Here is a 6,000-nt window from a genome sequence, read left to right on the forward strand (position 1 = left end):
CTCTCCTCCAATCAACAACCAGGAAGAGAAGTGAGGGACCCTTGCACATTAAATCTTGCCTTGACATTTATTTTCAGAGTGTACAGACTAACATAAAAGACATCTATCTAGAGGGATTAGAGTAAAAATTTTTGCTACAAAATTATTAACTTTATTCAAATAAGGGTAATTTTTGTTCAAGAACATTTAAAATACTATCAACCAAAGAAATCCAATGGGTAAACAAAGGAAAAACTCAACCAGATATCAGCTAGAAAGAGCTATTTTAAGACAACCACAACCATGCCGGGCGGTGGTGGCGCACGCCTTTGATCCCAGCACTTGGGAGGCAGAGGCAGGCAGATTTCTGAGTTCGAGGCCAGCCTGGTCTACAGAGTGAGTTCCAGGACAGCCAGGGCTACACAGAAAAACCATGTTTTGAAAACAAACAAACAAACAAAAAGACAACCATAACCAGATTTTGTTGAGTACTGAAAGATGAAGGGTGCTGTCTCTGTACAGCATAAAGAACAAGGTGGCTGTTTCTATTCCATCAGCTGAGACTCCTGGATACAATGGGAATATAAGCTTTTGAGAAGCAATGTGCTCTAAGAGGTCATGTCTGACACCACCACTGCTAGGGCTCAAGAGCAAAGAAGGGGAACAGCAAGTGTGGAGTCAAATCTCCTGGAAGCGCTTCTCTGTCAAAGTGTAACTGAGAAAGAGCCTATTCCTGACCCGGCCAAATGTAAACATGACTTGATATGGAGACATAAGCATTATGCCAAGTTTTCAACTTGTACACGGGAGCCTTTCTAACGCAAAAACTGACAAACAAGCTCGGCCCTGGCCTTGTCACTTGAGGGTGAGATCCCCTGACTAAACCCATCTGGCATGTGACCCAGATTATTTGTGCATCAGGAAATAAGGACAGGTAAAATAGTTTCTATTCATAAGGCTCAAGAGAAACACAGAGCTGGGGAAGGAGGAGCTGTGTAAGTACAGAACTGCACAGGCTCAGAGGCAGCACTGTTTTCTCAGTCACAGAATTACATCTGGACTGGTTGTCTGTTCCTCGTCCCTGGGCACTGCGTTATGTAACAGATCTATGCAATACTATCAATAAACTGTCATGCTACAAATAAAATTAATCAACTTATGGCCTTTTTAAGTCATCTAAGCCTAGATTCTGAAAAATTAGGCTTCATGTTGGCTCAAACTGTTTAAACCTATCTTATTAAATTTTCTTAAGAGTTTTGCAAATTTTATGAAAAGATAAGGAATCTGTTTCAAAGACCAAAAACTGAATTATTTACCAGAAAGCTGCATCTTCTCCAAAAAAAAAAAAGATGATTTAAATATCACTTGTTATTATTACTAAGAAGGGTGTAAGAATAATTCTGGCACATACCATGACAGCAGAAATCTATGGTAAGATCTGATGTTTTAATAAAGACAAAATACAATGTTCAAAAAAGAAAAAATGGAATCTCTACTACTTGCTTTAATAACTTTAGTAAGAGCTGATACTGTTTGTGGGGAGAGGGCATCAGAGAAAAAGAGGTTTCAATGAACACCCAAAATACAGCGTGGGAGATAGAGCAGCTTCTGATCAGAGCACCGACTGACAGGAAAGTACTGTATCTATAATCAGGGACCAAGCTGATTTACCATGAGCTGTGGCTAACCATTTCCATGCAGGTGTGTTTTGTTGTTACCGCACAGCAACAATGTCTATGTATGACATACATGTGGGCGTGTGCATGCTACAAAGGATAAAGGATATGTGGTGGGCAGAGGAAAACTTGGTGGAGTAAGTGTCCTTCCTACCCTTCTGTGGGTTCTGAGGAGCAAACTCTGTCAGATTTGGAAGGCACGCACTTTAAAAGCTAAGCTACCCAGATGTTTTAGAGATGTGAATGTTTTTACTCTCATATAGACAGACTGACAATAACTAAAAGTGCATCCCTGGTGATGGACCTAATCCCTAAGCAAAGAGGCAAAGGCAGCATCATTTCTCTGGCATTTCTGATACTGATGCACAACTAGAACCACTACTAAAGGAACATGGCACAAGAGTTACTGTACAGAATCAGCAGCCTCTCCGAGTGGTTAAAGGAATGAAAGTAACACATGAGATCAAAGAAAACACAAAATCTTATAGTCAATCTCTCACATGACACTTTAACTGGACAACTGGTTAACTGAAAGGAGGTCTAGGAAATGCCATATTGATACCAACATCTTTGTTTTTAGAACTATACTGTCATTACCCGTGAAAATATCCTATTTATACAAAAATGTACACTGGGTCGGGGAGACATAGCCCAGCTGGTAAAGTGCCTGCTTGTCGCCATGGTCCTTGCCATGATGGTCATGGGCTCTAACCGTCTAGAATTAAATGTTTCCTTCTGATTGCCATACTCACTCTCAGATCCCTATCCCTGCTTAATAAAGCAGACAGGTCATACACCTAAACTCAGTTTAAATAGCATTACTGATCAATTCTACCATGTATCTCTATCACTCTTGTCTACCCTTTGAATCACTCCAAGTACCTGGAATGTCAATACCTTGGTGGCAGATAAGAAACATTTACATGTTTAACTTTTCCCCACAAATGAAAGCCAAGACAGACGAATTCCTGGAGCTTGCAGGCCAGCCAGCCTGACCAAGTTCACCAAGTTCATGGAGGGAGGGGGCAGAGACAAAGAGTTTATTTGGGTTTTCTGTCCTTCGGAGGAAACCGGTAGGATGGCCTCTGTGCACACACAGGAATGTAAATGCATTCATATCCAGATGCAAAAGAAATATTGCAAAATTCCACTGATGATTTCTTTATTTCAAACTATTTACAATGATATAAAGCAGTATAGAATTTTCCTAAGTGTGACAGTGACTGAAATGGGGCTTAAAAGAATTTGGGAGTGAGGTCTGGAATGACTGACTCAGTAGAGTTAGGAAGGAGTATTTGCTGCTCTTCCAGAGAACCAGAATTCGGTTCCCAGCATCCACATTGGGCAGTTCACTAGCTGTAACTCCAGCTCCAAAGGATCCAAACCCTCTTCTCCTCCTCAGATACTATATTCGTGAACACAAATCCACATACTGATATACACATACATTTGATATACATTTGATATACACATACATCTCCTGGAGTGATAATCTCTATCATGACTGATGTGTTAGGTATGTAAGTGTATGTGTTGTTCAGAGCTCAACTGTGCCTTCAATATTAAATTAGAGTACCTTGGTTTAAATCTATATTAAGTATGTGGAGGTGGCGTACATGTTTGTAAAACTGAAGACAACACAAGCTTCTCTATCTGCTTCTGACTCTCCTACTATGTCTGCTGTCAAATGCTGAGGAAGGTGTTGGCCTTGGAGCCCATGCCCTCAGTAGTAAAGATTTCCCTACAATACCATCAGATAAAATCTCATCAAGGTACCAGGAGAAAGACTCAGGGTTTTCCAATTCAATGGGCAAAGTGACAGATTTCCTCAAACGCACAGCTCCTAGAATGCAGGTCACTGCTAGTGACAGAGAATATGAGAGGGTCATATAAGCAACTGCCTTAGGTGAAACATCTCAACCCTCTATCTGAAGAGCCAGAGACCACAGGACCAGTGAGAAAGAAAGAAAAAGAGCCAGTCAGCCTTGCTCAGCAGCGTCACAAGGAACTGAAAAGTAACCACTATGGATTCGAACCCTTTTAGATTGTCTCTCCACTGCACCTCACTATCATTTTGCAGGAAAGTTCTGAACCTCAAAATAGATCTTTCACTGCAGTATGGAAAACATAGTATTTGAAGAAAAACAGTGAGGAGTCTGTTTCTTTAATGGAGCTCCTAACTTAGCTATCATTTTAATCGTTAGCTAATCATTTAACATTATTTGTTGCGAAGTATAAAAAGAAAATTGTCTTTGTATAGTTTGCATCTTGAAACCGAGAAGTGTATCCTCTATAGAGCCTACCTCTCTCGTTACCTCCTGAGTCATTTTTGTTAAGTATGCAGCTACAAGTAACTCCAGACTGCCCTTACTTCACCTACTTCCCATGTTAAAAAACTCCTGTCTGGGATTTGACTGTGCAAGCAAGAATGAAATACAGTTGGTGCAGGGGCTTGGGGTGCCTCCAGAGAGGATTATCTATGCAAATCCATGTAAACAAGTGTCGAAAATCAAGTATGCTGCCAGTAATGGAGTCCAGATGATGACTTTTGACAGTGAAATTGAATTGATGAAAGTCGCCAGAGCACATCTAAAGGCAAAGTTGGCTTTACGGATTGCCATTGATGATTCCAAAGCAGTTTGTCGCCTCAGTGTTAAGTTTGGTGCCATACTCAAAACCAGAAGGCTTCTCTTGGAACGGGCAAAAGAACTAAATATTGATGTCATTGGTGTCAGCTTCCATGTGGGCAGTGGATGTACTGACCCTGAGACCTTCGTGCAGGCAGTATCAGATGCCCGCTGTGTATCTGACATGGGAACAGAAGTTGGCTTCAGCATGTATCTGCTTGATATTGGTGGTGGCTTTCCTGGATCTGAAGATACAAAGCTTAAATTTGAAGAGATCACCAGTGTAATCAACCCAGCTCTGGACAAGTACTTCCCAGCAGACTCTGGAGTGAGAATCATAGCCGAGCCAGGCAGATACTATGTCGCCTCAGCTTTCACACTTGCTGTCAACATCATTACAAAAAAAAAAAAAAAAAAAAAACCGTGTGGAAGGAGCAGACTGGCTCCGACGATGAAGATGAGTCAAATGAGCAAACCTTCATGTATTATGTGAATGATGGAGTATATGGATCATTTAACTGCATTCTTTACGATCATGCACATGTGAAGGCCCTGCTGCAGAAGAGACCCAACCCAGATGAGAAGTATTACTCATCTAGCATCTGGGGACCAGCATGTGATGGCCTTGATAGGATCATTGAGCGCTGTAACCTGCCTGAAATGCATGTGGGCGATTGGATGCTGTTTGAGAACATGGGTGCATACACCGTTGCTGCTGCTTCAACTGTCAATGGATTCCAGAGGCCAAACATCTACTATGTGATGTCACGGCCAATGTGATAACTCATGAAGCAGATCCAGAGCCATGGCTCCCCACCGGAAGTGGAGGAGCAGGATGTTGGCACTCTGCCCATGTCTTGTGCCCAGGAGAGCGGAATGGACAGTCACCCTGCCGCCTGTGCTTTTGCTAGGATCAATGTGTAGATGCCATTCTTGTAGCTCTTACCTGCAAGTTTAGCTTGAATTAAGGCATTGGGGGGACCATTTAACTTAATTACTGCTAGTCTGGAATGTCTTTGTAAGAGTAGGGGTGGCACCGATGCAGTATGGAAGGCTAGGAGATGGGGGGTCACACTTACTGTGTTCCTATGGAAACTCTGAATATTTGTTTTATATGGATTTTTATTCACTTTTCAGATATGATATTAACGTGTGTCCCTCAGCTGCTGAGCAAGCATTTGTAGCTTGTACATTGGCAGAATGGGCCAAAAGCTTGTGTTGTGACCCATTTTGAAAATAAAATATCTTGAAATAATTGGGCATCAGGGAATGTTTGCAAGTATCCCTTGAAGAAGGCACAAACTTCTACACAGACTGCTGTATCACAAGGCTGTGCCCTCTCTGTACCGCATCAGTCTGCTTAGCCCCTCCCAAGTGTGTGCAGTTGGCTGTGAACTTTGGTGCCCAGAGTCTGTTGGTAAGGAATGTCATCTGCCTAGTGACCTGTTGGCCTGGCCACTTCCTATAGAGGGCATCTAAGACTCTTTGAACCTTGCCTGCAGAAGCCCCGACTGTTCCTCAACCTTGACTTCAGCTGCATCACCACCTAGTAACAGTTGAAAGTACCATACAGCATTTGGCAGTCAACTTCCTGTAATAAATTCAACAACAGCAACTACTGTGTTGTAAATCTTTACCTTGACCTATAGTCTTGCTCAGTTTACACACCTGTTGCCTCCCCAAAGTATTGAAAACTTGTAGGTCAGGAGGAGGGGCAG

General features: G+C 42.2%; 1 protein-coding gene and 1 pseudogene across 3 annotated transcripts in view; one reads left to right on the forward strand and one right to left on the reverse strand.

Moving 5' to 3' along the window:
* Positions 1-6,000, reverse strand: part of Fbxw7 (F-box and WD repeat domain containing 7) — a 160,308-nt gene that overhangs the window by 76,589 nt on the left and 77,719 nt on the right. The gene's annotated exons all lie outside the window — the stretch shown is intronic.
* Positions 4,179-5,206, forward strand: LOC114640551 (annotated as a pseudogene).

Source organism: Grammomys surdaster, unplaced genomic scaffold (assembly GCF_004785775.1).
Source record: "Grammomys surdaster isolate TR1022 unplaced genomic scaffold, NIH_TR_1.0 125834, whole genome shotgun sequence".
Taxonomy (NCBI): Eukaryota; Metazoa; Chordata; class Mammalia; order Rodentia; family Muridae; genus Grammomys; species Grammomys surdaster.